This window comes from Rhinoderma darwinii, unplaced genomic scaffold, assembly GCF_050947455.1.
Source record: "Rhinoderma darwinii isolate aRhiDar2 unplaced genomic scaffold, aRhiDar2.hap1 Scaffold_3407, whole genome shotgun sequence".
NCBI lineage: Eukaryota > Metazoa > Chordata > Amphibia > Anura > Rhinodermatidae > Rhinoderma > Rhinoderma darwinii.
In genome coordinates this window covers 104,960-126,654 of record NW_027463432.1, presented here as the reverse complement: position 1 = coordinate 126,654, position 21,695 = coordinate 104,960, and the positions used below count along the sequence as shown (strand labels likewise).

Here is a 21,695-nt window from a genome sequence, read left to right as displayed (position 1 = left end):
AAAGACAAAAACAATAGCAAACACAAATAGCACTTTTGGAATCTGATTTTAGTCAACACATAAGGGAAGGGTGCACCGGTCCTGGAAATACTGCAATACCAGGTCAATGCGTGGAGTGGACAGAGCAAGCTCTATTTCCATCTCCCTGTTCTAAAAATCCATTTAATATATGGTCCCCAGATAGGGGACGTATCAGATATTAAACTGATAAGAACAGATACTACACTTGATCTTAGCCAAAAGGCCGAGAAGCGATAACCCGAGCGGCCCTTGCCTTGCCCGAGCCTGTCCCATACTGCTGTTCACCCCTTGCAGCGATTGATTCAGCCTACTCCTAGGCAATTCCATGGGGCCCTGCAGGCTCACACACATTTACAGCTACTAAGCGGGAGGGAGGTGAATAAAGGCCGGAGAGGAAGCTACACAGGATTTGCTTCTTTTGCTTGCACCACAATGCAGTGCTGAAAGAGGAGGAATCTACATAAAAACGCCTTCCTGGCAACGCCCAAATGCCCTCCTGCCATGCAGATAAACACTGGCAGCGGCAGCAAGTGCATGCCCACAGCCACCCCTTGTTCCTTCACACCTTGTATCAGCTGTAATCCAGTCCAGTCCAGTCCAGTGCTGCCTGCTGAGCAGCACTGACCAACACTGCCTGGGCCCAGGCTTTTATCTATCTCTGAGGCAGGCCCCATTATGATGTCAGAAAGCTGGCTCTGGAATCCTGAGGGCTCCACTATGACACGTGCAAAGTTCCGTCTGAACTTTATATAAGACGGTGCGGCTCAGTCAGTCACTCAGTGTTGCCTGAGAGGGCAACACTGCAACAGCCGGCCGCCAGGCTGTCTTTTTTTTGCACATTTATTTGCCTCCAGGAGGCCACAAGAGGGAGACAAGGGACTGCAAAATGGAAAATAGGCATCCACCAACTTTACAGACAACTTCTCTTTGCTCCTACAACCTCCATCCTTGCACAGTTTGTTATTCTTCCAGGTAACATAGTAACAAATCCAAATTGCTGCTCTCTTTGTAGGCAAGCAAGGGTTTGTTGCAACTGCAATTCTTACTTCTTCTTGGAAATGTAGGGACGACAGTACATTCCATCACATCCATCTAGTGTACACAGGTAGGTCCATTGTGGCGGGCGGGCTGCTTTAATGGCTGTTTGCTGTTCCCCCTACTCCACTCCACTATTTGACTGTGGTGCTGCATCAATCAATCAGTGGCTGGCTCAGGTGCAGCTCTTTAACCTACCTAAAAGGGAGGGCGGAGAGAAGACAAGGAAGGTGAATGAGCTGTTCCAATGTGAAATGCCGGAAACACAGAAACACAGAAGACACACACACACACACACACACACACACACACACACACACACACACACACACACACACACACACACACACACACAACAAGAGGTGGCAATGTATTAATTAATTGCATTTAATAAATGAGCTCATTATCACACATGACTGTACAAATGCATTGTCCAACAGGTGTTGAAATAATGGGATTAAAAGGGGAGATCCCATCAGAAAGACAAAAACAATAGCAAACACAAATAGCACTTTTGGAATCTGATTTTAGTCAACACATAAGGGAAGGGTGCACCGGTCCTGGAAATACTGCAATACCAGGTCAATGCGTGGAGTGGACAGAGCAAGCTCTATTTCCATCTCCCTGTTCTAAAAATCCATTTAATATATGGTCCCCAGATAGGGGACGTATCAGATATTAAACTGATAAGAACAGATACTACACTTGATCTTAGCCAAAAGGCCGAGAAGCGATAACCCGAGCGGCCCTTGCCTTGCCCGAGCCTGTCCCATACTGCTGTTCACCCCTTGCAGCGATTGATTCAGCCTACTCCTAGGCAATTCCATGGGGCCCTGCAGGCTCACACACATTTACAGCTACTAAGCGGGAGGGAGGTGAATAAAGGCCGGAGAGGAAGCTACACAGGATTTGCTTCTTTTGCTTGCACCACAATGCAGTGCTGAAAGAGGAGGAATCTACATAAAAACGCCTTCCTGGCAACGCCCAAATGCCCTCCTGCCATGCAGATAAACACTGGCAGCGGCAGCAAGTGCATGCCCACAGCCACCCCTTGTTCCTTCACACCTTGTATCAGCTGTAATCCAGTCCAGTCCAGTCCAGTGCTGCCTGCTGAGCAGCACTGACCAACACTGCCTGGGCCCAGGCTTTTATCTATCTCTGAGGCAGGCCCCATTATGATGTCAGAAAGCTGGCTCTGGAATCCTGAGGGCTCCACTATGACACGTGCAAAGTTCCGTCTGAACTTTATATAAGACGGTGCGGCTCAGTCAGTCACTCAGTGTTGCCTGAGAGGGCAACACTGCAACAGCCGGCCGCCAGGCTGTCTTTTTTTTGCACATTTATTTGCCTCCAGGAGGCCACAAGAGGGAGACAAGGGACTGCAAAATGGAAAATAGGCATCCACCAACTTTACAGACAACTTCTCTTTGCTCCTACAACCTCCATCCTTGCACAGTTTGTTATTCTTCCAGGTAACATAGTAACAAATCCAAATTGCTGCTCTCTTTGTAGGCAAGCAAGGGTTTGTTGCAACTGCAATTCTTACTTCTTCTTGGAAATGTAGGGACGACAGTACATTCCATCACATCCATCTAGTGTACACAGGTAGGTCCATTGTGGCGGGCGGGCTGCTTTAATGGCTGTTTGCTGTTCCCCCTACTCCACTCCACTATTTGACTGTGGTGCTGCATCAATCAATCAGTGGCTGGCTCAGGTGCAGCTCTTTAACCTACCTAAAAGGGAGGGCGGAGAGAAGACAAGGAAGGTGAATGAGCTGTTCCAATGTGAAATGCCGGAAACACAGAAACACAGAAGACACACACACACACACACACACACACACACACACACACACACACACACACACACACACACACACACACACACACAACAAGAGGTGGCAATGTATTAATTAATTGCATTTAATAAATGAGCTCATTATCACACATGACTGTACAAATGCATTGTCCAACAGGTGTTGAAATAATGGGATTAAAAGGGGAGATCCCATCAGAAAGACAAAAACAATAGCAAACACAAATAGCACTTTTGGAATCTGATTTTAGTCAACACATAAGGGAAGGGTGCACCGGTCCTGGAAATACTGCAATACCAGGTCAATGCGTGGAGTGGACAGAGCAAGCTCTATTTCCATCTCCCTGTTCTAAAAATCCATTTAATATATGGTCCCCAGATAGGGGACGTATCAGATATTAAACTGATAAGAACAGATACTACACTTGATCTTAGCCAAAAGGCCGAGAAGCGATAACCCGAGCGGCCCTTGCCTTGCCCGAGCCTGTCCCATACTGCTGTTCACCCCTTGCAGCGATTGATTCAGCCTACTCCTAGGCAATTCCATGGGGCCCTGCAGGCTCACACACATTTACAGCTACTAAGCGGGAGGGAGGTGAATAAAGGCCGGAGAGGAAGCTACACAGGATTTGCTTCTTTTGCTTGCACCACAATGCAGTGCTGAAAGAGGAGGAATCTACATAAAAACGCCTTCCTGGCAACGCCCAAATGCCCTCCTGCCATGCAGATAAACACTGGCAGCGGCAGCAAGTGCATGCCCACAGCCACCCCTTGTTCCTTCACACCTTGTATCAGCTGTAATCCAGTCCAGTCCAGTCCAGTGCTGCCTGCTGAGCAGCACTGACCAACACTGCCTGGGCCCAGGCTTTTATCTATCTCTGAGGCAGGCCCCATTATGATGTCAGAAAGCTGGCTCTGGAATCCTGAGGGCTCCACTATGACACGTGCAAAGTTCCGTCTGAACTTTATATAAGACGGTGCGGCTCAGTCAGTCACTCAGTGTTGCCTGAGAGGGCAACACTGCAACAGCCGGCCGCCAGGCTGTCTTTTTTTTGCACATTTATTTGCCTCCAGGAGGCCACAAGAGGGAGACAAGGGACTGCAAAATGGAAAATAGGCATCCACCAACTTTACAGACAACTTCTCTTTGCTCCTACAACCTCCATCCTTGCACAGTTTGTTATTCTTCCAGGTAACATAGTAACAAATCCAAATTGCTGCTCTCTTTGTAGGCAAGCAAGGGTTTGTTGCAACTGCAATTCTTACTTCTTCTTGGAAATGTAGGGACGACAGTACATTCCATCACATCCATCTAGTGTACACAGGTAGGTCCATTGTGGCGGGCGGGCTGCTTTAATGGCTGTTTGCTGTTCCCCCTACTCCACTCCACTATTTGACTGTGGTGCTGCATCAATCAATCAGTGGCTGGCTCAGGTGCAGCTCTTTAACCTACCTAAAAGGGAGGGCGGAGAGAAGACAAGGAAGGTGAATGAGCTGTTCCAATGTGAAATGCCGGAAACACAGAAACACAGAAGACACACACACACACACACACACACACACACACACACACACACACACACACACACACACACACACACACACACACACAACAAGAGGTGGCAATGTATTAATTAATTGCATTTAATAAATGAGCTCATTATCACACATGACTGTACAAATGCATTGTCCAACAGGTGTTGAAATAATGGGATTAAAAGGGGAGATCCCATCAGAAAGACAAAAACAATAGCAAACACAAATAGCACTTTTGGAATCTGATTTTAGTCAACACATAAGGGAAGGGTGCACCGGTCCTGGAAATACTGCAATACCAGGTCAATGCGTGGAGTGGACAGAGCAAGCTCTATTTCCATCTCCCTGTTCTAAAAATCCATTTAATATATGGTCCCCAGATAGGGGACGTATCAGATATTAAACTGATAAGAACAGATACTACACTTGATCTTAGCCAAAAGGCCGAGAAGCGATAACCCGAGCGGCCCTTGCCTTGCCCGAGCCTGTCCCATACTGCTGTTCACCCCTTGCAGCGATTGATTCAGCCTACTCCTAGGCAATTCCATGGGGCCCTGCAGGCTCACACACATTTACAGCTACTAAGCGGGAGGGAGGTGAATAAAGGCCGGAGAGGAAGCTACACAGGATTTGCTTCTTTTGCTTGCACCACAATGCAGTGCTGAAAGAGGAGGAATCTACATAAAAACGCCTTCCTGGCAACGCCCAAATGCCCTCCTGCCATGCAGATAAACACTGGCAGCGGCAGCAAGTGCATGCCCACAGCCACCCCTTGTTCCTTCACACCTTGTATCAGCTGTAATCCAGTCCAGTCCAGTCCAGTGCTGCCTGCTGAGCAGCACTGACCAACACTGCCTGGGCCCAGGCTTTTATCTATCTCTGAGGCAGGCCCCATTATGATGTCAGAAAGCTGGCTCTGGAATCCTGAGGGCTCCACTATGACACGTGCAAAGTTCCGTCTGAACTTTATATAAGACGGTGCGGCTCAGTCAGTCACTCAGTGTTGCCTGAGAGGGCAACACTGCAACAGCCGGCCGCCAGGCTGTCTTTTTTTTGCACATTTATTTGCCTCCAGGAGGCCACAAGAGGGAGACAAGGGACTGCAAAATGGAAAATAGGCATCCACCAACTTTACAGACAACTTCTCTTTGCTCCTACAACCTCCATCCTTGCACAGTTTGTTATTCTTCCAGGTAACATAGTAACAAATCCAAATTGCTGCTCTCTTTGTAGGCAAGCAAGGGTTTGTTGCAACTGCAATTCTTACTTCTTCTTGGAAATGTAGGGACGACAGTACATTCCATCACATCCATCTAGTGTACACAGGTAGGTCCATTGTGGCGGGCGGGCTGCTTTAATGGCTGTTTGCTGTTCCCCCTACTCCACTCCACTATTTGACTGTGGTGCTGCATCAATCAATCAGTGGCTGGCTCAGGTGCAGCTCTTTAACCTACCTAAAAGGGAGGGCGGAGAGAAGACAAGGAAGGTGAATGAGCTGTTCCAATGTGAAATGCCGGAAACACAGAAACACAGAAGACACACACACACACACACACACACACACACACACACACACACACACACACACACACACACACACACACACACACACAACAAGAGGTGGCAATGTATTAATTAATTGCATTTAATAAATGAGCTCATTATCACACATGACTGTACAAATGCATTGTCCAACAGGTGTTGAAATAATGGGATTAAAAGGGGAGATCCCATCAGAAAGACAAAAACAATAGCAAACACAAATAGCACTTTTGGAATCTGATTTTAGTCAACACATAAGGGAAGGGTGCACCGGTCCTGGAAATACTGCAATACCAGGTCAATGCGTGGAGTGGACAGAGCAAGCTCTATTTCCATCTCCCTGTTCTAAAAATCCATTTAATATATGGTCCCCAGATAGGGGACGTATCAGATATTAAACTGATAAGAACAGATACTACACTTGATCTTAGCCAAAAGGCCGAGAAGCGATAACCCGAGCGGCCCTTGCCTTGCCCGAGCCTGTCCCATACTGCTGTTCACCCCTTGCAGCGATTGATTCAGCCTACTCCTAGGCAATTCCATGGGGCCCTGCAGGCTCACACACATTTACAGCTACTAAGCGGGAGGGAGGTGAATAAAGGCCGGAGAGGAAGCTACACAGGATTTGCTTCTTTTGCTTGCACCACAATGCAGTGCTGAAAGAGGAGGAATCTACATAAAAACGCCTTCCTGGCAACGCCCAAATGCCCTCCTGCCATGCAGATAAACACTGGCAGCGGCAGCAAGTGCATGCCCACAGCCACCCCTTGTTCCTTCACACCTTGTATCAGCTGTAATCCAGTCCAGTCCAGTCCAGTGCTGCCTGCTGAGCAGCACTGACCAACACTGCCTGGGCCCAGGCTTTTATCTATCTCTGAGGCAGGCCCCATTATGATGTCAGAAAGCTGGCTCTGGAATCCTGAGGGCTCCACTATGACACGTGCAAAGTTCCGTCTGAACTTTATATAAGACGGTGCGGCTCAGTCAGTCACTCAGTGTTGCCTGAGAGGGCAACACTGCAACAGCCGGCCGCCAGGCTGTCTTTTTTTTGCACATTTATTTGCCTCCAGGAGGCCACAAGAGGGAGACAAGGGACTGCAAAATGGAAAATAGGCATCCACCAACTTTACAGACAACTTCTCTTTGCTCCTACAACCTCCATCCTTGCACAGTTTGTTATTCTTCCAGGTAACATAGTAACAAATCCAAATTGCTGCTCTCTTTGTAGGCAAGCAAGGGTTTGTTGCAACTGCAATTCTTACTTCTTCTTGGAAATGTAGGGACGACAGTACATTCCATCACATCCATCTAGTGTACACAGGTAGGTCCATTGTGGCGGGCGGGCTGCTTTAATGGCTGTTTGCTGTTCCCCCTACTCCACTCCACTATTTGACTGTGGTGCTGCATCAATCAATCAGTGGCTGGCTCAGGTGCAGCTCTTTAACCTACCTAAAAGGGAGGGCGGAGAGAAGACAAGGAAGGTGAATGAGCTGTTCCAATGTGAAATGCCGGAAACACAGAAACACAGAAGACACACACACACACACACACACACACACACACACACACACACACACACACACACACACACACACACACACACACACAACAAGAGGTGGCAATGTATTAATTAATTGCATTTAATAAATGAGCTCATTATCACACATGACTGTACAAATGCATTGTCCAACAGGTGTTGAAATAATGGGATTAAAAGGGGAGATCCCATCAGAAAGACAAAAACAATAGCAAACACAAATAGCACTTTTGGAATCTGATTTTAGTCAACACATAAGGGAAGGGTGCACCGGTCCTGGAAATACTGCAATACCAGGTCAATGCGTGGAGTGGACAGAGCAAGCTCTATTTCCATCTCCCTGTTCTAAAAATCCATTTAATATATGGTCCCCAGATAGGGGACGTATCAGATATTAAACTGATAAGAACAGATAAGGTTTCAACAAAGTTTTTTATTGGCAAAAATAATATATTTTACAGACTTTTTTTTAAAATTGAAACCACAAGATAAAATCAACAGCATAATACATGAATATTCATACATTTAAATGAATACAAAAGTAATAATAATAAGACCATTAATACAGATGTTATAATAAAAGTACAGAACAATAGCAGGATAAAATTTATACAGGGCATAAAAGACATAAAAGAATAAAACCATTTTTATTTACAATGTTATGGTATTCCACATTTGCAAACACCACATGGATGTTGCTTCTTTTACCCCTAGCTGCTTTTTGTCCCTAAGATAATAAATATACATTTCACTTAGGGCATATTTCACACAATTTTTAACGTCAATAAAATCATGTTTAAAAAGCAGAATGTTCCTAACCTTCCAAATGGCATTCTTAAAACAGTTTAAAATGATCCAACAGACCATTTGCTGTTTAAAACTTGGGCAGTTAAAAAGACCATAAAACACGTATTCAAATTTAAGATCTTTAAGACCGCAGGCCCATTTCAGCAATGGGCCTACCTTCCTCCAAACCTCCTGTGCATATGGGCAGTTCCAAAACAGGTGCATTATCGTCTCGTCGTCACCACACCTGTCTCTCGGGCACTTGGCTCTCGCCACCAGTCCTCGCCTATGCTGGAATTCACGAGTAGGGAGGCACTGGTGAACGATTGCCCAGGCAAGGTCCTTGTGCACATTTGCCATAAATTTCCCGAAAACGTTCCGCCACACCACCTTGGACCTTGCCTGTGAGAAATTTGAAACTGCCAGTGTATCCTCCTGCCGCCTACAGGAGAGTGACACTTTTTTCTGGTCCCCCAATATGTCAGGCTCCAATTCTTGGAGACCTAGGAGCCTGACAGTTTTTTCGAGCACCGCATATTGTTTTGGGGGACACAGAAGCACAGGAGAATTCAAAGGGACACGAAACCATCGTTTAAAAATCATGCCCGTAGCGTACTTTAAAAAGTAGCTAAAAATACCATCAGAATTATACATTTTAAAACAGAAGCAAAAGTATTTAATGTAAAAGAAGTTAAAAAGGTTAGGAACATCTCTCCCGCCATTGTCCTTACATCTGTACATAAAATCACGTTTTAGTTTTTCCATTTTGGAACCCCATAAAAACATAAAACAGATCCTGGTCACTTTTTTAATATATAAAATTGTTGGAGGGAAAACCATAGCTACATAAAGCATTATGGGTAATAAAACAGATTTAATTATTAAAACTTTTCCCTCCATGGTGAGATTTCTCAAATTCCACATTAAAACCTTTTTTTCCATTTTGGCAATTACTGAATCCCAATTGGGTCTCCCATCGTTTTCTTGATTAAAAACAATTCCTAAAATTTTTATCTGATCCTGCTGCATGTTAACTCCTGGTGTCACAGAGGAATCCCATACACCAGTATAAAAACAGTCACACTTATCAACGTTTAATTTAAAACCAGAGGCTTCACAAAAAAAGCCGGTGTTCCTCAATGCCCGTCTCATAGAAGCGGCGTCTGGGCATAGGACGGTGGCGTCATCCATATAGCCTAGGATTTTTACCTGGTTCCCCCTTCCTCCAGGTATGGGCACGCCTCTGATGACTTTATCATCTCTTATTAGGGTGAACAGAGGTTCTATGGCACAAATAAAAAGGAGCGGAGACAACGGGCACCCCTGTTTCACCCCTGATAAAAGAGGAACACCTTTAGTTAAAAATCCGTTGATAGAAATTTGGCTAAAACAGGATCGATATAAAAGCTTAATACGTGTTAAAATAATTTCAGGAACAGCCATCTTTTTAAGAACCATAAAAAGATATTCATGGGAGACCCGGTCAAAAGCCTTCTCGAAATCTAAGGATAAAATAGCAAGGCTTTGACCCCTTTCTTTAAAATACCAAATGATGTCACGTAAAATATTCAGGGACTCAGTAATTGACCTCCCAGGTACCCCACATACCTGGTTTGGATGGATTAATTTATGAATAAAAGGTTTAAAACGGATTGTTATTAGTTTAGCTAAAATTTTACAATCAACGTTTAAAAGAGTAATAGGGCGCCAGTTTTTTAACTGGTCCCTCTCACCTTTTTTAAAAATTAAGGACACAATCCCCCTCCTCCAGGAAGGGGGCAGCTCTTCAGTAATAAAAACTTCCTTATACAATAAAAACATGTCATTCTTTAAAATTTCCCAAAAAGCATGATAAAATTCGATGGGCAGACCATCTTCCCCAGGAGCTTTCCCATTAGAAAAACTTTTAAAAGCAAATAAAAGTTCCTCCAAGGTAATATTACGGGATAAAACTTCCTGGTCTAAAATATCTAGCTTGGCATCAAGGGAATTAAGAACATGTTCTAAAAAGGAAGGATCAATATTTTTCTTGTTAAAAAGAGATTGGTAGAAATTAAAAGCAGAATTTAAAATGCCGACCATAGTGGTTTCTCCTTCAAGGTTTAAAATGACATCTCGTTTATCCATTACCTTTTTGAAGAAGAACCGGGAACACTTCTCGCCATCCTCGAGGTGCTTTACATGTGAATTAAAAATTATTTGTTTCCCTTTCTCTTCTATGGCATATTTTATTTCAGCTTTAAGATTTAAGATATCATCATCAACATCCATACCAATCTCCTTCAATTTAAAAAGTACATGTAAACGTTTATTAAGAACATAAAACCATTGTTTTTTCTCTTTTGCTTTCTTCTTACCTGCTCGAATAAAAAAAGCTCTGATTTTGGGTTTAATGCCCTCCCACCAGTGTAGCATAGGCTGACTGGGCGCTCTATGGGACTGCCAACACTGGTAGGTCCGCACAAACTCCTCTTTAATGATGGGGTCCTCCAGGAGTGTGGTGTTTAGTCTCCAGGGACCCCTACAAGCTTTTTGCTCTCCCTCTAGCTCCAGGTGCACTGAAAGGAGCTTGTGATCAGATAAAATATTTGTTAAAAGCAAACATTTTTTGGGAATAAAACTATTAGAAGTGAAAATAAAATCAATTCTGGAGCTCACTCTTCCATTGGACCAGGTGGGGCCTGGGTCCGCAGGCAAGAGTTCCCTCCAGCAATCTTTCAATTTAAAATCACCAATAAAATTCTTGAGCAGGTAAGAAGTACGGTCAATTTTTCGATTAAAATCCCCACCCTGGCGGTGTTCTCCATCTCGCACACAGTTAAAATCACCACCCACCAGCAGGGGGGTAGACCCAACACAAAACAATGGTAAAATCTCTAATAGTTCTGCCCTCTCCTGTTTGGTAGGAGGGGCATAAACGTTTAAAACACGAATTAAAGTTCCATTAAAAAGCAAATGTATTAAAATAGCTCTGCCGGGCATGATTTCAGTCACTGTTTGGATGGAGATAAAACGACCTCGGCAGAGCAATCCAACCCCCGCAGAGCGACAGTCATTTCCACCAGACCAGACTGAGGGGCCTAGTTTCCAGTCCATCTTTAAATCTTGATATTCCAAGTCATTAGGGATTCCACATTCTTGAAGCAGGCAAAGGTCAAAGTCCACAGTCTCTAAAAATGAAAATAAAGCAGTCCTGCGGACAGGGCTCTTTAGGGACCTCACATTTAGTGAGGCGACTTTGATAGGAACCAACATAGTCTTAGTTGAGGTCAGGGTCCGAACCAGAAGAGTCGTACTCGGAGATCAGCTGCGAGTCTGGACCCCCTTTTTGAGGGGTCAATAAATCTTGGATGTTGGTAGGGTCAGAGCCAGATACGTGGGCGGCTCCAACCCCCACACTGCTCTCATCCGAACTCCGATAGGCAGCTTTCCTCCGAACTCCGGACTCCTCTTCCTCTCGCTGTCTCTTTGCAGAATGGCTCCTATCCATCTCCTCGAAGTCGCTCTCACCCATCTCTGGCCCCTGGCTGAAGATATCGCTGATGTCCTTCCTGGGCAGCTGCACAGGGGCCTGTGAGGTCCCATCGCTCTTGGCAACCTTTGCCTGCTTACGGGGAGCCTTCATCGCAAGCCCCTCCACAACCGCAGTGGAGGAACTTTGCTCCGACCCCCCCGTTGACCGGAAATGGTCAAAACGAGGCTCCAATCCAGCATATTTTAGGGTTTTCTTAATGGAGCCCTCGTCTGACACAGAGTGTCTCCGCTCCATGCCCACACTCTTGGGACAGGCGTCAGGTCCTACTGCAGAACCTACGGAGCCACGACGCCTGTCGCTAACCACTGCCTCAACAGGGTCCACTGCAGGCGGAGCAGAGGACCTGTTTGCAGAGGTGCCGGTCAACTTATGTCCAGCAGAGTCAGAATTCCTCCTGCTCTGCCTGGACCCGGTGGAATCCCTATGGCCGTCCCTCGAGGCTGACATCGGTGGGCCCCCCGATGGAGCTGTGAAGGACTTTGGCCTGGACCCCTCAGTCGTCAATGCTCGTTTTGGGGCATTACCAGCGGCGTCTGCACATGTTGCAAACTGCCGCTCTGGCCCTGGTCTGGGTGGCCCAGATTTCGCTCTGCGGGGGCAATCTTTAAAAGCATGCCCAGTCATGCCGCACAGATTGCACAACACCTCGGAACTGCATTTTGCCGCTACGTGTCCAACCTGGCCACACCTGTTACACTGCACCACATGGGGCCGGTCACAATGTTCTCTGGTGTGGCCATATCTCAAGCAGTTCCGGCAGGCTATTGGCATCTGGGGGTAAAATAGGAATCCTCGATTCTTCCCAATGGCAAAGTTCTGGGGTGGGTGATGTAAGCCTCCAATGCCATTGGGATCCTGGCGGAACTTCACCCAATATTTTCTTTTGCCATTCCAGAAGCTCTGGGTGTTCAAGATTTTATGTGAGAAGCGGACCTCCCTGCAGTAACGACTGAGGAAGGTTTCAATGTCACACTCTGAGACAAATGGACTGAACATGCACATCACGAGCGGGACTTCTTCCTCCCCGTAGAGGAATAAAAAGTTCAGTCCATTTAGCCGCTCCTCACTCTGGTCCGCATCAGACAATCTTTTGTGCATGTTGTCGCAACATGCCGCGGCCGTAAAGGATACGGTGTACCGACCGCGGCTTTCCTGGTCGTTGAGACACAGGATGTCCGCCCGCTTGAGCCCCAGGAAGTCCAGCAGAATCACCTCCACAATGAAGCGAAGGTTCTTCCGCTGGCGATGGCCTTCTTCCACCTCGATGCGGACGGACTGGCGCAACCGGGTGTCCCCGGATGCAAATCCAAATGTATATGGCATTTTCAGTGCCTGGGGGCTAAGCCTGTCCCTTATAGCAGCAAGGGCTCAGATTCCACAATTAAGTGGAACCCTCCCCCAAGGCCAAGGATTAGGGTACCCCAGACACCTACGAAGCCCGATAAACGCCCTCGGAACGCTCTTAGAAAAACGCCTCAAGGCCGGTTGACCTCTTGGGTAAGGCGCGATCGCAACTCGTTGTCCGGGGGCTAAGCCCACTCCCCAAATAGCAGCAAGGGGGTGAAGTCTCTCTGTGAAAAGAGACGATCCCCCAAGGCCAAGGAGCAGGGTACCCCGGACACCTCCCAACAAAACCAGATGCAGAAATACTACACCTGATCTTGCCAAAAGGCCGAGAAGCGATCACCCGAGCGGCCCTTGCCTTGCCCGAGCCTGTCCCATACTGCTGTTCACCCCTTGCAGCGATTGATTCAGCCTACTCCTAGGCAATTCCATGGGGCCCTGCAGGCTCACACACATTTACAGCTACTAAGCGGGAGGGAGGTGAATAAAGGCCGGAGAGGAAGCTACACAGGATTTGCTTCTTTTGCTTGCACCACAATGCAGTGCTGAAAGAGGAGGAATCTACATAAAAACGCCTTCCTGGCAACGCCCAAATGCCCTCCTGCCATGCAGATAAACACTGGCAGCGGCAGCAAGTGCATGCCCACAGCCACCCCTTGTTCCTTCACACCTTGTATCAGCTGTAATCCAGTCCAGTCCAGTCCAGTGCTGCCTGCTGAGCAGCACTGACCAACACTGCCTGGGCCCAGGCTTTTATCTATCTCTGAGGCAGGCCCCATTATGATGTCAGAAAGCTGGCTCTGGAATCCTGAGGGCTCCACTATGACACGTGCAAAGTTCCGTCTGAACTTTATATAAGACGGTGCGGCTCAGTCAGTCACTCAGTGTTGCCTGAGAGGGCAACACTGCAACAGCCGGCCGCCAGGCTGTCTTTTTTTTGCACATTTATTTGCCTCCAGGAGGCCACAAGAGGGAGACAAGGGACTGCAAAATGGAAAATAGGCATCCACCAACTTTACAGACAACTTCTCTTTGCTCCTACAACCTCCATCCTTGCACAGTTTGTTATTCTTCCAGGTAACATAGTAACAAATCCAAATTGCTGCTCTCTTTGTAGGCAAGCAAGGGTTTGTTGCAACTGCAATTCTTACTTCTTCTTGGAAATGTAGGGACGACAGTACATTCCATCACATCCATCTAGTGTACACAGGTAGGTCCATTGTGGCGGGCGGGCTGCTTTAATGGCTGTTTGCTGTTCCCCCTACTCCACTCCACTATTTGACTGTGGTGCTGCATCAATCAATCAGTGGCTGGCTCAGGTGCAGCTCTTTAACCTACCTAAAAGGGAGGGCGGAGAGAAGACAAGGAAGGTGAATGAGCTGTTCCAATGTGAAATGCCGGAAACACAGAAACACAGAAGACACACACACACACACACACACACACACACACACACACACACACACACACACACACACACACACACACACACACAACAAGAGGTGGCAATGTATTAATTAATTGCATTTAATAAATGAGCTCATTATCACACATGACTGTACAAATGCATTGTCCAACAGGTGTTGAAATAATGGGATTAAAAGGGGAGATCCCATCAGAAAGACAAAAACAATAGCAAACACAAATAGCACTTTTGGAATCTGATTTTAGTCAACACATAAGGGAAGGGTGCACCGGTCCTGGAAATACTGCAATACCAGGTCAATGCGTGGAGTGGACAGAGCAAGCTCTATTTCCATCTCCCTGTTCTAAAAATCCATTTAATATATGGTCCCCAGATAGGGGACGTATCAGATATTAAACTGATAAGAACAGATACTACACTTGATCTTAGCCAAAAGGCCGAGAAGCGATAACCCGAGCGGCCCTTGCCTTGCCCGAGCCTGTCCCATACTGCTGTTCACCCCTTGCAGCGATTGATTCAGCCTACTCCTAGGCAATTCCATGGGGCCCTGCAGGCTCACACACATTTACAGCTACTAAGCGGGAGGGAGGTGAATAAAGGCCGGAGAGGAAGCTACACAGGATTTGCTTCTTTTGCTTGCACCACAATGCAGTGCTGAAAGAGGAGGAATCTACATAAAAACGCCTTCCTGGCAACGCCCAAATGCCCTCCTGCCATGCAGATAAACACTGGCAGCGGCAGCAAGTGCATGCCCACAGCCACCCCTTGTTCCTTCACACCTTGTATCAGCTGTAATCCAGTCCAGTCCAGTCCAGTGCTGCCTGCTGAGCAGCACTGACCAACACTGCCTGGGCCCAGGCTTTTATCTATCTCTGAGGCAGGCCCCATTATGATGTCAGAAAGCTGGCTCTGGAATCCTGAGGGCTCCACTATGACACGTGCAAAGTTCCGTCTGAACTTTATATAAGACGGTGCGGCTCAGTCAGTCACTCAGTGTTGCCTGAGAGGGCAACACTGCAACAGCCGGCCGCCAGGCTGTCTTTTTTTTGCACATTTATTTGCCTCCAGGAGGCCACAAGAGGGAGACAAGGGACTGCAAAATGGAAAATAGGCATCCACCAACTTTACAGACAACTTCTCTTTGCTCCTACAACCTCCATCCTTGCACAGTTTGTTATTCTTCCAGGTAACATAGTAACAAATCCAAATTGCTGCTCTCTTTGTAGGCAAGCAAGGGTTTGTTGCAACTGCAATTCTTACTTCTTCTTGGAAATGTAGGGACGACAGTACATTCCATCACATCCATCTAGTGTACACAGGTAGGTCCATTGTGGCGGGCGGGCTGCTTTAATGGCTGTTTGCTGTTCCCCCTACTCCACTCCACTATTTGACTGTGGTGCTGCATCAATCAATCAGTGGCTGGCTCAGGTGCAGCTCTTTAACCTACCTAAAAGGGAGGGCGGAGAGAAGACAAGGAAGGTGAATGAGCTGTTCCAATGTGAAATGCCGGAAACACAGAAACACAGAAGACACACACACACACACACACACACACACACACACACACACACACACACACACACACACACACACACACACACACAACAAGAGGTGGCAATGTATTAATTAATTGCATTTAATAAATGAGCTCATTATCACACATGACTGTACAAATGCATTGTCCAACAGGTGTTGAAATAATGGGATTAAAAGGGGAGATCCCATCAGAAAGACAAAAACAATAGCAAACACAAATAGCACTTTTGGAATCTGATTTTAGTCAACACATAAGGGAAGGGTGCACCGGTCCTGGAAATACTGCAATACCAGGTCAATGCGTGGAGTGGACAGAGCAAGCTCTATTTCCATCTCCCTGTTCTAAAAATCCATTTAATATATGGTCCCCAGATAGGGGACGTATCAGATATTAAACTGATAAGAACAGATTTTTACATTTTAATTTTTTTAGTTCTTATTCAGCTATTTCTTATAAAATCTGCGAAACAGAAAAAAGCTTCAGTTCAAACATCTTCCAACAGGACGTTCCAACTTCTTAAATTCCACCAGCTTGAGGCTTTTGGACCCACTCTCTTCCTGTCCAACAAATAGAAGACGTAAATTTCACTTAGGGCCAGCTTTATACAGTCTTTCTCGGAAATGGTGTCTCTTCTGAACAGTAAGATGTTGCGCACCTTCCATAGGGCATTTTTTAAACAGTTCAAGATAATCCACAACACTCTCTTCTTCTCTCCCACAGGATGCTTGAAGTCTCCATACAGCACCACTTCATGGTTCAGGAACCTTAATTCACAGGTAAATTTCAGTAGGATGCCAACAGTTTTCCATACCTTCTGAGCATAGTCACAGTTCCACATTAAGTGCATGACGCTTTCTTCTCCAGGACACCCAGCTCTTGGGCATCTTGGAGTGGAGACGAGCCCTCTTCTATACTGAAATGCCCTGGTAGGGAGACTTTCGTGTAGAATCATCCAAGACAAGTCTTTAAGAACATTGGATAGGTAAGGAGCATTGGTGTTTCTCCATAGCTCCATAGACTTTGATGTAGTGAAGTTACTCACATTTGTTGTCTCTTGGTGACTGTCCAGCAACATTCTCAGCTTTCTGGCATTCTTAAGATGTTCCTGTTCCATACCTTCCAGTTGGTAGACACGGATGGTTCTTTCCAAACATACATACTGCACAGGTGGTAGCAGCAAGGTAGGCTTTGTAAGGGGCAGCTCTATCCACTTTCTCTTTCTGAACACGTGTCCAGCAGCATACCTTAGAAAATAGGCCCAGGTTTTATTCGTCTTGATGTTCTTGAAACACAAGGAGAAATACTGCAGATATAGAAAGCGTTTAAAGAAGATAATCTCCTTTCCTCCATTCTTCTTCTGCTTGTACATTATCTCTCGTCTAACTTTCTCCATTTTTGAATTCCAGATGAAATGGAAACATATCCTTTGGAGTTCCTTAAGACGATTTTCGCTTGGTAGAAAAACCTGGCTCAAGTACAACAGCAGAGGTAGTACTAGTGCCTTGATGACCAAGTTCTTCCCTTCAATTGTTAGCTGTCTAAGTTTCCAAAACTCAATCTTCTTCTTCACCTTTTCACTTATCAGCTCCCAGCTTTCTTTTCCATCATTCTGGGGCGTGAATATGACACCAAGAATTTTGATTCTGTCGCACTGGGTATTGACCTCAGGTAAGTCGAAATCCCTCCATTCCTTCAGTGTGAAGCAGTCACACTTATTCTTATTCAATCTGAATCCTGATGCTTGACAGAAGAAGTCTGTTAGCAGTAGCGCCCTCCTCACAGATTGTTTATTGGAGCATAGAATATTGACATCGTCCATATAGGCACTTACTTTCACTGACTGCCCACCTCCTCCTGGAATCGGCACCCCTCTAATGATCTTATCTTTCCTCAACAGCGTGAGCAGGGGTTCGAGGACACAGATGAAGAGGATGGGCGACAGGGGGCATCCTTGTTTTACCCCAGACATCAGATCCACTTTTCCAGACAAGAAGCCATTAATGGTAACTTGGCTATAGGATTCTTTGTACAGTAATGCGACTTGTTTGATCACTGTCTCAGGAAAATTCATTTTCTTCAGCACAAGCCACAGGAACTCGTGCGAGACTCGGTCATAGGCCTTCTGAAAGTCCAGTGACAACACGGCCAAATCTTGCTTTCTGTCTTTGGAGTACCAGATGCAGTCCCTGATGGTATTTAGGTTATCTGCAATACTTCTACCCGGTACCCCACAAACTTGGTCTTGGTGGATGACCTTGTCGATGTGTTTCTTAATTCTATTAACCAAGATTTTGGATAACACCTTGTAATCGACATTGAGGAGGGTTATTGGCCTCCAATTTTCAAGACTGGTCTTGTCTCCTTTCTTGAACAGCAAAGTAACTATTCCTCTCCTCCATGACTCAGGTAACAGCTCGCTCTTCATTGCTGCTTTGAAGATCTCCAGCAGGTCTTCCTTCAGAGTGTTCCAGAATGTTGAATAGAACTCCACTGATAGACCATCTGATCCTGGAGCCTTCCCTCTTGCGAAACTCTTGATTACACTCAGGAGTTCTCCCAAGGTAAGTTCCTTGCATAAGTCTTCTTTCTCAGCTTGGCCAAGCTTAAGTTCTAGCGCTTCTAGGGCGTGTGAGACAAAAGACATATCTATCTTCTTTTTGTCAAAGAGAGACTGATAGAATTTCTTGGCCTCTTGAAGCATACCTTCTTTGCTGGTTTGACCAGCGATATTGGTCATGATATTTTTCTGTTCCATACTTTTCTTGAAAAAGAAGCGTGAACATTTCTCGTTATTTTCCAACTGTTGCACTTTAGTATTAAAGATCACTTCTTGTCCTTTTTGATGGATGACCTCTTTAATTTCTTTCTTAATTTTTCCCACCAGGTCAGCGATATCAACACCAGCGCTCTTCAAACTCAGGTAAGTCTGTAATTTTGTGTTGAGTCTCTTGTACCACCTTTTCTTCTCTCTGGCTCTTTTAATCCCATAATCTAAGAAGAAGTTCTTGATCTTCTCTTTAGTATTGTCCCACCATTCTAGGATTGATGGAAATTTTCCTTTAGCAGTTGCCCATTTTTTATAGGCTACAATGAATTCCTCCTGCATCACTTTGTCTTCCAGAAAGCTGGTATTTAATCTCCATACTCCTCTTCCTCTTTCATTTGCAGGGATATGAATAGTTGCACTGAGCATTTTATGGTCAGAGAAGATATTGTCTTCAATCTTAATATCCACTGGCTTCATATTTTTGGATGTGAGTACATAATCCAGTCTGGACTTGACTGTAACGTTCTCCCAGGTATAACCTGGTTCAGACCTCTTCAGACTCCTCCATACATCAGACAATTCAAAATCGCAAATGAAATTTTTCCACTGTTGTACGGTTTTATCTACTCTTCTTGCAGCACCTCCAGTTCGATCTTCACTTTCGAGTGCACAGTTGAGATCACCTGCTACTACAAGCGATGTTGAGCCGGCAATAAATGGCTGGATATCTTCAATCAATTCTGACCTTTCATTAGTATCAGGTGAGGCATACACATTGAGGAGTTTCACTTCACTCCCATTATAGTCAACAATAACTAAAAGCGCCCTCCCGGGGATAAGTTCAACAAAGGAAATAATTCGGCAATTCTGCCCTTTCAATAAAACGCCTACTCCTGTTGACTTATTTGAATTTTCGCCTGACCAAACCGATTGTCCGTGAGGCCAACTGTCTCTCAGCTCTTTATAGTCCATACTGTGATCTATATCACATTCTTGCAGAAAAACAATATCAAAGTTCAATGTGCTCAAAAACGAAAAAAAGGCAGCCCTTCTGGCAGAGCTCCTCACACTCCTCACATTCAGCGAGAGCAACTTCAGACAGGACATCATTCAGACTTCATGATGACCCATCAGAATCAGAAAGTTCAGGAAGTATATCCCCCAGGCTTGGAGTTGCGAACTCCTGGATATCCATGGTGGGCTGGATAGGTTGGGACATTTCAATTGCCGATACTGGCTGCGGTGTCTCCATTGCCAGCACTGGCTGTACGTCTTTTAATTTTGCCTTCATAGCCTTTTTCGACTTGACACTACTTGACTCAGCCGACTCAACCTTTTTCCTTTTTCTTTTCTCCTCCAGCTCCATCACTTCACCCCAGTCATCCTCTTGGCCATCAGGAAGACTGGGAGAGCGGACATCAGTCACACGAGAACCGCTAGATGACAGACCCTCGGCCTCGGATGGGACATCGGACTCTGTAACTGCTACAGGACCGGCCACCATTACGGAAGGACTCAGGATAATGGATAGGTTCTTTTTTCCCTCTGATACTGGGGCCACCTTCCGTATGAGGCCAGCAACAGATGGCCCAGCAGCAGGCTCCTTGGATAGAATAGTCAGTCCAGGTTGTTGTTGAGCTGACGCTGCAACCTGCGCCCAAGTCTTTACCCTATCTGGGCAATCTTTGAATGTGTGTCTCTTCCCACCACACAGATTACATGTGATCTCCTCCTGACACTCGTCTCTATTGTGGCCAAGCTTCCCACAGTGACTGCAGAAGCGTGTGTCAGCCGCCTCTGCTTTACATCCATCTGGCTTGTGCCCAAACTTCCTACATTTCCTACAATAGGAGGGCATATTGTTGTAGAAAAGATAGCCTCTGTCACGGCCAATGGTGAAATTGGAAGGCGGGTGGTGAACTCCCCCAATCCCATCTGGGTCTGCTCCAAACTTCACCAAAAATTTGTATTTGCCTGTCCATAGGCCAACTTCGTCCATCACCTTCTGGCCATTTTTAATGTCCGTACAATACCGCAGCAGGAACCGAGCAATATTGTCCATGGTGACATACGGATTGTACATGAAGACAGTCACATACGCTTCACCATAGGAGTAGAGCAACGTGAATTTAAGTCCCTCCAGCTCTGGACTCCCCTCTTTCAATTTCAGAGTCTGGTAGAAGTTCTGGCAGGCAGCTGTTGTCTCCAAGACCAGGATGTAATAGTCTTTTGCCGGATGTTGTAGGCAGAGAATGTCATTCTTTTCCACCAGAAGAAGTCCAAACAGGATCTCTGTAGCCAGATGTTTCAATCCGAACTCCTCCCGATAATTTTCTCCAATATCAATTCGGATGCCGTTCTTCACAAAATTTTGTCCACGCTCAAGGAATCGGATTCGGCCATAAGAAGCCATATTATCTGTATCCCTGTCTGGGAACTCAGTCGATCGCCTTCTTGTTCTCCGTGGTCTTCCCCTTATAGCAGCATAGAACTTCAGACAGTAAACTGCCAATGCTCTAAGGCCAAGGGTATGACAGGCTAGGAGACCCTCTGACAAGCCACTTGAGCTTAGCCAAAAGGCCGAGAAGCGATAACCCGAGCGGCCCTTGCCTTGCCCGAGCCTGTCCCATACTGCTGTTCACCCCTTGCAGCGATTGATTCAGCCTACTCCTAGGCAATTCCATGGGGCCCTGCAGGCTCACACACATTTACAGCTACTAAGCGGGAGGGAGGTGAATAAAGGCCGGAGAGGAAGCTACACAGGATTTGCTTCTTTTGCTTGCACCACAATGCAGTGCTGAAAGAGGAGGAATC

The 21,695-nt window shown here is 46.0% G+C and overlaps 1 long non-coding RNA gene and 8 other non-coding genes across 9 annotated transcripts; 1 reads left to right on the top strand and 8 right to left on the bottom strand.

Annotated features, from left to right (window-relative positions):
- Window positions 1-65: 65 nt before the first annotated feature.
- On the bottom strand, window positions 66-256 carry LOC142705871 (U2 spliceosomal RNA). The gene has a single exon (XR_012868367.1). It is a non-coding gene; the product is annotated as a U2 spliceosomal RNA (small nuclear RNA).
- Window positions 257-1,600: 1,344 nt separating this feature from the next.
- Window positions 1,601-1,791, bottom strand: LOC142705870 (U2 spliceosomal RNA). The gene has a single exon (XR_012868366.1). It is a non-coding gene; the product is annotated as a U2 spliceosomal RNA (small nuclear RNA).
- A 1,344-nt stretch (window positions 1,792-3,135) lies between these two features.
- LOC142705869 (U2 spliceosomal RNA) lies at window positions 3,136-3,326 on the bottom strand. Its single transcript, XR_012868365.1, has one exon. It is a non-coding gene; the product is annotated as a U2 spliceosomal RNA (small nuclear RNA).
- Window positions 3,327-4,672: 1,346 nt separating this feature from the next.
- LOC142705868 (U2 spliceosomal RNA) lies at window positions 4,673-4,863 on the bottom strand. The gene has a single exon (XR_012868364.1). It is a non-coding gene; the product is annotated as a U2 spliceosomal RNA (small nuclear RNA).
- Window positions 4,864-6,209: 1,346 nt separating this feature from the next.
- Window positions 6,210-6,400, bottom strand: LOC142705867 (U2 spliceosomal RNA). The gene has a single exon (XR_012868363.1). It is a non-coding gene; the product is annotated as a U2 spliceosomal RNA (small nuclear RNA).
- Window positions 6,401-7,746: 1,346 nt separating this feature from the next.
- Window positions 7,747-7,938, bottom strand: LOC142705911 (U2 spliceosomal RNA). Its single transcript, XR_012868403.1, has one exon. It is a non-coding gene; the product is annotated as a U2 spliceosomal RNA (small nuclear RNA).
- A 6,897-nt stretch (window positions 7,939-14,835) lies between these two features.
- LOC142705865 (U2 spliceosomal RNA) lies at window positions 14,836-15,026 on the bottom strand. Its single transcript, XR_012868361.1, has one exon. It is a non-coding gene; the product is annotated as a U2 spliceosomal RNA (small nuclear RNA).
- Window positions 15,027-16,370: 1,344 nt separating this feature from the next.
- LOC142705907 (U2 spliceosomal RNA) lies at window positions 16,371-16,561 on the bottom strand. Its single transcript, XR_012868400.1, has one exon. It is a non-coding gene; the product is annotated as a U2 spliceosomal RNA (small nuclear RNA).
- Window positions 16,562-16,988: 427 nt separating this feature from the next.
- On the top strand, window positions 16,989-18,116 carry LOC142705858 (uncharacterized). The gene is made up of 4 exons (XR_012868355.1): window positions 16,989-17,096; window positions 17,521-17,602; window positions 17,700-17,782; window positions 18,012-18,116. It is a non-coding gene; the product is annotated as an uncharacterized LOC142705858 (long non-coding RNA).
- The last annotated feature ends 3,579 nt before the right edge of the window (window positions 18,117-21,695 follow it).